Raw genomic sequence first — 10,606 nt, forward strand, 5'->3', positions numbered from 1 at the left:
TTTGAGTACGTTCTGGACATCATAGGCCGCCATGGTTGTTCCTTCAGGAGTCTTGACGATTCATGCATTTTTCTCTGCAGCTTCTTGACACTCCATTCATTGTACCAGTAATGAGCAGGAAATGTGGTTCCACTGCTCGCGTATGTCGGTTTGTTGAAGAGTGTTCTTTCACAGCAGGTGTAAGAGTCGAGCGGCGAATCAATTGGCCGTCTGTTTTGATTGCAGCTTTTCGACGTTGAACTTTCCTTGCATTGTTGGGGGCCCTTTTTTTGCTGCACTGAGGTGGGGTCGTATATGGGCTGCATCAATATAGTGGTGCGAGTCGATGTTTGGCCCTCGGAGTATACGTATGTACATCTAAAACACTGGAAGCATGCCTTTTATCTATCACAACATGCTCGATTTGGTTTCCCATTGGTTTTCGATCTGGAGACACCCATGTAGCTTGATGGATCTTTTTATGCTAGAACCCAATACTACATACTGCCAAGTTTCGGGCCCCGTCGAAGTTGATCAGCCTCAGCCCGCCGTTTCTATGTGGAGGCCGAATTTTCCGACACTGGCGCCAAAGATCCCTTCGTTGTCCACCTTGGCATTTAAATCGCCAAGCACGTTTTTTATACGTGTCGGTGGCAGCGCTTAATATGTACGCTCTATGATAAGAGATCCTTGGATGCCACGTCCTTCTCTTTCATCGGGGCTTGGCACATATCAGCGAGATGTTGAAGAATCTCGCTTTGATGCGGATTGTGGCTAGATGTTCGTCCACTAGAGTGAACGTCTCCTACCACAAATCCAACACCGACTTGCATCTCTTTACTTAGCAACTGTAGTAGACATCGCAAGGCTCCACGCTTTCCGTCCTCGCCCCATCCGTCAGCCTTTAATTTCCCTAGGACATCAACCAGCCGGGTGGAGGCACCTTCCCGATTAAGGGTTCGGATATTCCAGGTGCATACCCTCAAATCATAGTCCTTCCTATGTTTGCCGTGATCGTCATCAAAAGAAAGGGGTATCATCCGAGGCATGTGTTGTTTTTCATTGGGCAGGGTTTTAACGTGGCGGGACCCAAACCGAGCGCACGCGGGCCACTCCCAGTTGAATGGCAGTCAAAAGCTTTGCAGTACTGGGATATGTACAGAACGTAGTGGTCAAAGGCGAATATCTCAACTAAACCCTGATATATTTTATAAATTCATAGCTCTGCTTACCTGTCTAGTAAACCAAGTAGCCGGACCAGATGTTATTCAAAATAAAAAATTTAAAAAAGTTTACTTTAATAATAAGAAATTAAATAATAAGAAATTTTTTATAGACATCTTATATGTCCCGACTTTTAAAAAATATTCAGCGGGACAATTTTCTTAAAATCGGTACTGTCCCCGCAAAATCAGTACGAATAGTCGCCGTACATATATGTACCTGTAGTTGCGTATGTAACGCATACGCCCCGTAGCACCATACGGAGTCATCTAATACGTTTACACGCACGCCTTGTCTTAAAAGTCATATTATTTAAAAGTAAATAAATAGTATTCCTTATGCACATACATATATATTACTTTCTACATGCATATAACAATTTAAGAATAAATTTCGAGTTTGCCGATAAAAATTGTAAAAAATGGAATTTTAGTTTCTCAAATGACAGTCATCTTTTACTCAATGTAATTTTATTTCATGTGTTTTATTGCACTAGATCAGTAGCTCGTTTGTGTAACAATTCTCTACCAAGGCGAATTGAGATATGAATTCGCCGCCCTGTTCTCTACTGCTAATTAGTAGGTGAGAGTGACGTATTTTCTCTACCAGTAGAGAAATAATCGGTAGAGAAAAGTTACAGAAACGGGCTACAGAGCTGTGTAAGTGTGAAATCATTTTCAATTTTAAATCAACAATTTTTTTCTGACCAGTTTTCATTACTTATTATTCGCTTAAGATTGAGGTTTATAATTTTTTAATTTTCCATTTACTCAAAGCAGTTATGAATTCACACATCAACATATTCATAGCAAGATTGAAAAAACCAATGCCCAATCAAAAAAAGGTTTAACACTGAATGAGTATTGAAAAGGCTGCAATCTTTTATGTGTGTGTATTCTTTAATTCGGTACCAATCATTAGTTCAAAGACACCCTGGTAAACAACTTTTTGATAAGAAGGCAGATTTTTGACAATTACTCAATTGTAAAAATTCGAAGCGGTGTTACCCAATTTAAGGTTTTTGGAAGAGGGGATTTTATATCATAAATTTGGGATTATATATAAACAGTTGTATTACATTTACCTTTTAAAAATAATTAATGAACGATGTGCAAAGTTAGAAGCGCTAATCACTTAGCTATACACAAATATGTATGTTCATATCGTCGATTAAAGTACAAAACCGCGTATCACGATAATGCAAAACCGCGTCTGTGAGGTATTTTGTAGAGAATAAAAACACACAAAATGGTTTTCTCTTTTATAATGGAATCTCAGAAGGACCGCGGCAGAAATCTAAATTCGACAGTAACACCACCTTGTACAGATTCGCCTTGCTATGCAGAATAAAGCTGTTGAAGTAATCTAGTACTCAAATGGGTTTTTTGTATAAATTTACATAAAAATTTTACTTATACAAACATCATATAAAATCAAAAAATTTAATACTGAAATTTTTCTTACATCTGTCACAAAAAATAAAAATTAACACTCAAATTTTGCGTCTCAGAAGAAAAATGTCTTTAAGCGATGAAATAAACGAACCGGAAAATACTGCGTACCAATGTTTTGAGGTGGGAATGAATAACATTTTTGAAGAGGAACTATCAGCTTCCCAAACCACAACTTGGGAGGAAGATATTGTGGAGGAATCAGTGCAGGATAACTCCGAGGCGTCCACTCAAGAGCTTGCACAAACTCCCTCTTCCAATAACGGTAGTACGACAAGAGTAGTATATGCACAGGAAGAGTTGTTTGGACAATATTTTGAAATTATCCAGAAGGTATGAATTGTAATTATATAATTTATTGTTAGTATGCAAATGAGAACTACAATTATGAACTTATTGAGCATCTCTCTTTCAAAAACAAAAGAAATTTTGCTTGTTCAAATTTCGATTCTAAGAAGAAAATGTTTTTAAACAAACAAAACGTTAATAATAAAATTTGAAGGATTTTAGTTATTGCGTATGGTAGCATGAAATGTCACAATCTGCTTAATTGTCAGGTTGTTGATATGGCGACGAAAAAGTGACAATGGAAGTACCTCCTTTTTGAACCATGGAAACACATAGCTACTGAGTTCATACTTACAGCGGGATAAGTTTAAAACCTGTAATATAAATTAGTTATGATTTTTTTGTTTCAATTTTAAGTTTTCGTTTGGAACAATTTTCATGAACTAATCTATTAAGAGATCTTTTTGGGAAATTACCGTACATCCGATATCCATTAAAATTTTGACATCCTCACTTTTTGGAAAAAGAAGTTCAAGGTACAACTTTATGTGCAAAAAATTAATTAAACACCAAAAGTCTTCTATTTATGGAACTTGTAACCGAAAACTTTGTATTTCATCACCCAGACTTTATGAATAGCCTACTCTATAAGTAATAGTAGAAATTCCGAATTAGTAAGTTCCGTCAAGATGTCATTCAAAAGTTTTGAAGAAAATCACTTTTCACTTTTGTTAAAATTTGGGACTATCTTAGAGAGGGTTCGAGCCCAGTTTCGGCCAGCATAAAAAAGAGAGATTTTTTCTAACAGCGGTCGCCCAAGCCAGAAATCGGAGGAGAACCTCGGCCAAACACTAATATACACTTGAGGTCAGCTGATTAAGGACCGGTTGTTTAATGTCTGATTAGCACTAATCTGAGGTAGAAGCTCCGGTTACATACAACGACTGTTTTATCGATCACATGTTATATGCATGATGGCGAAAACGTCGATAACGATGTTTAACCGGCAAGTAGTGATAACCAGACATTGAACAACCGGCCCTAAGTCATGTAACATTTTGACTAGTTTTGGTTATTTTTCTTTTGTTTATTTAATGTTTATAATTTTTGTTAAGCTTTAGCACTTTATCTAATCAGCGCCACATAAATCCACATTTCAAAACTCCACATACTTTAACTTTGCGCCCAAAAATTTTAAACTTTTTAAATAAAAATGCAAATCAAATTGCTAAGAATGATGAAAGAAATCGATTCAGACCTGACTGCTTGCTTATCTCGCCGTGCGTGCACAAAACCAGCAAAAGTTAATTAAGAGGCTATTCAAGTATTATATAACCACCAGTGGGAAGCGGGGGTCTTTGGTTTGCTTATTTTTGATGACAAGGGGCAACATTTCTTCATATAAAACATTAATTACAGACGCACAAATTTTGCCTGCAATTTCGATCACAATTGAACACTGCACTTCGCTCTCGTTTCGAATTTTTGAAGGCGTTTTTTAAGGTATTTAGTGGTTTAACACTTCTTGGAGGCACTTGGTATTGTAAGAAAAATATGCGCAATTCGATCCCTAACTATATTTTTTTTCTAAAGAACGCCCATTTTCTTTAAATTTGTAAAATTACAAAAATTATTTATTTTGTTTACATCTGTCATTTGTTACAATTAAAGAAAAGTCTAAGAGTTGCCAAATATAAACATTTTTTAAACTATTTATTATAATAATAATTTTTTTAATTGATACTTTACTAAAACACAAATTTGAAGTCCTAATACATTTGTAAAACTATTTATCACAAAATGTTATTAATTGTTTGCAAGCATACTATAGTTTTCATGCATTTTGAGAACAAATAAGGGAATAATGTATACATACATGTGCGTACTTCCACTCCACAGAATCATGGTTAAATCCCTGGTCAGATCATAACCCAAAATAGCAGTAGTCCTTCGGCACGTAATGGCAAACCTTGGAGTATATTTCTGCCTTGAAAACTCTTATAAAATCATTTGGCGTTCGGTATCAGCCTTAAATATGTAAGTGTCTCCATTTGTGTTACAACAACAGAAATCATGCCTCAAGTTTGAGGACAAGCTCGGCCAAACACTTAGAAAAATATTTCAGCACCAAATATTTATTTATTTAGTTATTTTAAGGGAGATGGCAATCTTCAGATTTCACATTTTGAGTACAAAAATTTCAACCCTGATACAAAAAATAGTATTAGTACTGAATGATAATGACAGATTGCATTCCCATAAACGTACAATCATACATGATTGAGTTTTTTTTGTATTCACATTCTCTATGAGAATGGGTCTCAACCATTCCATAACACTCTACTTATTTTGTGTTTACGATTTGTAACCAATCTCAAGAGTGGTTGGTAAATTTTTTAAATCAAACAATCACATTTATGAAACGAATAAAATGAGAATGCACACTCAATTGATTCAATCGTTACACAGCTCTGCACTAGATTCATTCATTTTAGCAGGAAGAATATTTTCACCGTTTAATTTTAACATTTTGAAGTATCTAAAATTATTAAAATTTCAAAAATTACAAAATAGCTGCGACAGATATTCTGCATGCCGCCATTTTATTTGTAACCAATCTCAAGAGTGGTTGGAAAATTTTTTAAATCAAACAATCACATTTATGAAACGAATAAAATGAAAATGCACACTCAATTGATTCAATCGTTACACAGCTCTGCACTAGATTCATTCATTTTAGCAGGAAGAATATTTTCACCGTTTAATTTTAACATTTTGAAGTATCTAAAATTATTAAAATTTCAAAAATTACAAAATAGCTGCGACAGATATTCTGCATGCCGCCATTTTATTTGTAACCAATCTCAAGAGTTGTTGGTAAATTTTTTAAATCAAACAATCACATTTATGAAACGAATAAAATGAGAATGCACACTTAATTGATTCAATCGTTACACAGCTGTGCACTAGATTCATTCATTTTAGCAGGAAGAATATTTTCACCGTTTAATTTTAACATTTTGAAGTATCTAAAATTATTAAAATTTCAAAAATTACAAAATAGCTGCGACAGATATTCTGCATGCCGCCATTTTACTTTTAATTTCGTTATAAACTCCTGAAACTTCACAGATATGTTGTATTTGATGCCAACGTACATTTTATCTAACATGAACATGATATTTGAAAAGTTCTCAAAGTTATTAAAAAACCAATTGGGATTTTTTTCGAGTGAAAATGAAAAAATTAGTAACTTCGGTACTTTTTCGCCCAAATAAACGTTTTTCAAATACTTGATTTATCTTTTATTGTACTTATTTCTGGAACTCTATTTATTGAAATAAATTCAGGAAGAATGCTGTATGTATATAAATACATACATACACATCGGCGTAGCCAGAATGAAATTTAGGGGGGGCTCGACCCTATTAAGCTAGCATTTCAGGGTACTATTTTATATATATATAAGGAAATTTTGAAAGTTAGGGGGGGCTCGAGCAGCCCCCGCCCCTACCTGGCTACGCCCATGTACATACATACATACATACATACATACATACGTACATACCTACAAACATCACGAGACGATGTAAACAAAATCAACTGCTAGCATTCCCAAGCCCAAAGACACAGCTAATGTAAAAGCTCAAATAGATTGTGAAGGCCAAATGTTTCAATCGAGGAAAGCGGTTATATTCAACGCATACACATGTGCATATAGTCACCTGAAATGCAAAAAGGCGTAACAAACATCGTCGCTGAAATGCAAAAAGTCGCATCAAAGAAAAAACCAAAATTCAAATTTTGATTGATATGATTGTTTTCAACGAATTGTAACTCGTCCCATCGTTTTATGCAAAACAAAAGTTATTCGCCACGACTTTTTCCATTTCAGTGACGAGGTTTTTTACGTATTTTTATAAGTATGCACATAAAGCTTTCTACATTCCCATTCGGCAACACCGTTGTTTTTAAAGCTAGAGCTAACGTTTTCCTCCAAGTCATCACGTTGCGTCTGATTTCGATTCGAATCGGCACATATGTATATACATACATGCCACACTTAGCTGGTATGTTAGTAAACAATGTCGAAGCGCTAAAAATTAGGTCAACTGGTCGAGAGAGCAATAGTGGCACTGAACAGCATCTGTCCCGGTCGCACCGCACTCATGCAAGAGCATGCATTGAATGCCCTGAATTGGTGGCACACAGTTACTCAACAATTTGAGGCAGTTGAGCAGCCTAATTAGAACTTTCAGACGTCCATATGTAGTATCTACTTATGCATATGTACACATGCATAGTAAGCAAAATTGGGGAATAACAAAACCGACATCAGCTACGGCAGCAGCAACGATCATAGCTGAGCAAATACAAGTGGCAACATTGACTACGTCGGTGGAAAAGCTCAGAATTACTTTGATTTTTTTATGTTAACATTAAGTCAACGCGTCACTCTTCTAGCTGTTTCACATGTAATCATACATACGCATATGTGCATCTATAAATAAAATAAAAATATAAACATAGCTATGTAGATGTACATTCTATCTAGCTCGGAGTTTTATTTTTTAAGTAACTTGTAATAAATAAATAAGAAAATAAGTTTGCACTCATACATATGCACATACATAGATTTGTGTTCAGTCTCTCTCTAATGTTGAATAAAAGTAAAACGCAAAAAATGGGTTGGGTTGTGCTCTGAGTACATATTGAGGGCACCAAACTATTTCATAGCATAAATAGAAGAAAATCGATAAAAAAGTATAAACTTTGTATATACTTATGTATGCTTAAGTATGCACTATGTGTAAGTATATGTATGTATATTTAAAAACACATAACCAAATGAGAGAGCAAAACAAAATGAAAACTGGAACAAGGCGAGAAACAAATGAAACACGAGGCCCAATCAGCGTTGCCGCTTTGGTCATTTTTTACCAAAACTGGTAATTTTTTTATTTTTAGGAGTTTGGTAATTTGGTAATTTTTTTCTCAATTTGGTAATTTTTTTAACGTAAGTCTTTTCTTTTAAGTTTTTAATACTAGCTTATTACATATAGAAATTTATAACTTTGAACCTTCTGACAATTGCACAAAACAAAAAAATTTGCTTATGTACTTACATATGTATGTATGTATCTACACCTTAAGATAGCCAAAAATTGAAAGGGCTCTTTAATGTAACAATTTGTCTTGACAACTCAGAACTTTTAGTATGAGTTTGCAATATAGCAGGAAACCACCCATTTTTCCCAATATGGCGGCTCGATCACAGCTCCTACAGTCCCACAAATCTGGATTTTGGATCATTTTTACCTGCCGGAACCAATGGTGAAAGAAAATAATTTCACGGGACTAATTAAAAGTTTGCGATTAAGTAAAATAGTAAAAGTAAATTTTATCTACCGTTTAACGATACATTTGCTGGTTTCATGTTTTGGTTTTAAGTTATGTAAAATAAATTATGTAAAAGACTGTATGTTACAGCCCATTTCCACCAAACGCTTAACTACAGTTAAGAGTTTAGATATTTTCAACAAGTGGTGATCTGCAATGTTTATTTATTCGTTTTTGTTATTTTCCTTTCATTTGCTTGTACCTAATATGAGCAACTACCTCCTTCGAGTTGTAATCTGCTTTTTTCCAATAGGCATAAACTGCAGTAGAAATGAACTATTAAACACCTTTTAAATGTTTATAAATCTATGAGCGATTTTTTTCTTTTATGTTTTAGGGCCGATTGTTCAATATCTGATTAGTACAAATCGGAGGTAGAAGCTCCGGTTAAATACATTGAACAACCGGCCATTAAAAATATTTGTGAATTGTTATAGTCGGAACACATTGAAAAGGACAACCACAGCCGTAAATTGTTCGTCTTCGTTATCTAAACGCTCAGTCGATGGTGATATGAATTTTTTGAACGCGGCAGCGACATCATGCATTTTTATGAGTTTGTCATAAAAGAATGGGAAGAACTCATTTTTCGGTCGAAAAATATAAATAGATCTAAGCTGGCCACAATCCCAGATGTGGTGTATTATCTACATACGTCGAAAAATAATTTCCAATTTGTTTAGAATATTATGCTCATAAAAATTTGGTAATTTTTTTCTGAGTTTGGTATTTTTTTTTTTAGAGGTTTGGTAAAAAATTAAAAATCTTTGTGGCAACACTGGTCCCAATACTAAAATTGTCAATCCGTCAAATACATAAATATGGACGTAAGTATGGGAATCTCATAAAGTCTCCGGAGCGCCAGCAAGAGAGAATCCACATAACTGCCAACATTTGTGTATTTTGAAATCAGGTCACTTCGATCTCTTTGACGCAGCTTTAAAACACATATGTATGTGTAGAGCTACCATTTTACCATAATTAAGCATTTCGGATTACTCAACTTAAAAATCATGGCGTATGGTTTTGAAATTAACACTTTTTCGGGTTGCACCTATATCTGATACATATCTTTAAAAAATTACAGAGTTTTTAGCTATACTGGAAAGAAAGTTGAAGTCGGGAAGTTGGTAAAAACTTTATTGCAAGATTTGATTACACACAGGTGACACAAAATAAAAGCTTGTAAAATGAAGACTGAATTGGCTATTAGCCGCCATCGATTGCCACCATTTGGCGAGTGGCGAAGTGGACGACTTCAATGAGGTACAACCAAACTCGCTATCGTCCATCGTTGCTAGGTAACTTGTTGCTTTCACATACAACATTTTTCGTTAAGCGACCGGAACTCAAACATAGCGAGCATAGAAGTGCCGAATTGATAGCGGGGCGGCTATTAGCCGTCATCGATTCGCCACTTCGCTGCTTGCTATGTTTGAGTTCCGGTCGCTTAACGAAAAATTTTGCATGTGAAAGCAACAACAAAGTTAGCTAGCACGGCTAGACGATAGCGAGTTTGGTTGTACCTCATTGAGTTCGTTCGTTTCGTCACTCGCTAACTGATGGCGAATCGATGACGGCTATTGTTAAACGATACAGCAATAGCACATACCCAGCAAACATTGCGGTTAGTTATCGATTAGAGAATGATTGGAGAACTAGCCACATTCTCCAATCTCAAACGTTAGGGAACGACTCGAAAAACTATCGAGAATCATAGCGATCTCAACAAAAATGGGACACAGTTCTCGACTATTAATTCTCTAATCGAATTCTAATGTTGATCTCTAATGAGATTCGAATGTGAATTTCAAACTGCTGTTTTGCTTTATTAAATAAAACGAGTTGTTTGTAAAATTTGCATTAAATGTATTTGCAATAAAATAATAATGAATTATTTGAAGTTAAAAATAATTTATGATTCATTAATTTGGAATATTTCTTATTTACATTTATTTGAATTTGCGTTGTTTCTCTAATCATTCTCGAATCGGATTCTAATGTAGCTCTCTAATGTAGAAATCCAAATTTCTCTAACCTTAGAGACAGTGTAGCGGTCATTTCTGCATACTTACCTCGTTTTCGTATTATTTTGGATTATGAAACTATTGAATTAAATAAGCGATATGTACAATAAGTCCAAAATCATCTGTCTTCTTTTCCTGTTATGTATAGTTGGGTTGACAAAAACAACAACAGTTTGATCGGGCGAACTTAGGTCAGTGGGTAGAACACTAGCTTGGTAGGTTGGAGTTCACTCGACC

Source organism: Rhagoletis zephyria, unplaced genomic scaffold (assembly GCF_001687245.7).
Source record: "Rhagoletis zephyria isolate East Lansing unplaced genomic scaffold, Rhagoletis_zephyria_1.1 Rzeph_scaffold_00045, whole genome shotgun sequence".
Taxonomy (NCBI): domain Eukaryota; kingdom Metazoa; phylum Arthropoda; class Insecta; order Diptera; family Tephritidae; genus Rhagoletis; species Rhagoletis zephyria.